This window comes from Oncorhynchus gorbuscha, linkage group LG11, assembly GCF_021184085.1.
Source record: "Oncorhynchus gorbuscha isolate QuinsamMale2020 ecotype Even-year linkage group LG11, OgorEven_v1.0, whole genome shotgun sequence".
NCBI classification, from domain to species: domain Eukaryota; kingdom Metazoa; phylum Chordata; class Actinopteri; order Salmoniformes; family Salmonidae; genus Oncorhynchus; species Oncorhynchus gorbuscha.
Genome location: NC_060183.1, coordinates 31,012,280 through 31,014,115, shown reverse-complemented (window position 1 = coordinate 31,014,115; position 1,836 = coordinate 31,012,280).

Genomic DNA, 1,836 nt, shown 5'->3' with positions numbered 1-1,836 from the left:
TTTGGTGACCTTATTTGACCCTTTCTGCTGCTTTTGAGACATGATTCGATCACTCCTTGGGGCACTACTTGAGTAAATAAAACACTAAACAATACAGTAACTATTTGTCACTATGTATTATTATTCTAATATGTATTCATTACAGAATTGTGTCAGTTATTAATGATAAACCTTTAAACTGCACTCTTCCACCCCTCCCTCCCCATCTCTCTATTTTTCAGCTCCAGGTGACAAAACCAATACACAGTCCAAGGGTTGCAGGTCTGCCAATTTCCTTCTGGTCACACATTCAGAGGCGGCCACTCGGAGGAGCATGTTTGAATGTTAAATGACGAGACACCCATAACAGAGCACTCTTTTCTATTTGAAGATGCTTTTTTATATATATATGTATATCTACTAGGGTTGAGGTTAATGCACCTGCCTAGTGCTTATTTGGCCAGGTTTCAATACCTGCTATAGTCACCATTTTTTTGCTCTCCCAAAAGCAACACAGGCTTAATATTAGACAAATAGCTACCTGTAAAGTAATGAGAGTGACCATTTTAGAAAATCATGGGACATAGTCTTTGGTTGCATGCTATATTATGTCAATCAATGCCTATAACTGATGCTTCATGGTCTTATGCTGCCATCTATTGGAAATATTTAGCATTTAAGTTATTATTTTACAGACATTGGTGAATCAGCTGAGAAAGTCTATTTTTCTTATTCATTCCTGAGATCAGTCTCAAACCTGCCCCAACTATCCCAGCCAATTGCTGTAATTTCACATATAGGTTACTAGGTCACACCCAGTTCAAACTACATTTGAAAAATAAAATGTGGCTTGTTTATCAAGTGTTCTGACTTGCAATAATATATATTATAAAATAACTATAACAAAAATGGCTAAATGCTTGCATAGGATTTGATTTTAAAAAGTCTAAATGCTATTTATTTAGTACTATAATGGTATTTACTAACATAATATTATTACAAAAATAGTTTAAATTGTTCTAGGCTACCCTACCCAAGAATTAGGGTTAATGCTAAAATAGGTTATAACTAGGGTTAGGGGTTAAGGCAAAAACCATTTTTAATACTATAATGGTATTTACTAACATAATATTATGACAAAAATAGTTTAAAGTGTTCTAGGCTACCCTACCCAAGAATTAGGGTTAAGGCTAAAATAGGTTATAACTAGGGTTAGGGTTTAAGGCAAAAACCAGTATGGGTTTATAGCTCTTGCGCCTCCCTGCGGCCTTCGGTGGTTACTACGTAACTCATCCGTGACGCATGCTGGGCTCATAATCGGAGATGGCAACTGCGTCAGATCTACAAATCAATGAGCTAGACCTATCCATTTGGTTTGCAACTCTGTGAACCTGCGCAGCGTTCGCTCCACCCAATGCCTACTAACAAACCAATTGGAGCATATCAAATTACCCAGCAGCCATTTAGAAACAACAAATTGTCCAGAAAATAGGTTATTTCTTAATTTAAAAATGTCTTCTGGCTGTTAAAAAAAAAAAATCTGCCACATCTTGAAAAAGAGGACAGGGACAAAACATGCATTTTGTTTAGGTTTACACCTTTTTCTGAAAGAAAATATAGTTAACCATGACCAGAAAATGTTTAACGCTATGCGCCAGCCATCGTTAATACTGTGGATCACAATTGTGTACCCAGGTGAACAGTGAGTGCACTCACCAAATAGCTGTAACCTAGTTAATTACTCGAGGTAAGCCTAACAGGTTGACTACACTGCAAAATATATTTAGACATAGATGTTATTCAATCCTCTCTTTCATATCGTCTGAGATCCCCAAAGATTGGACAGCTGCCGCAGTC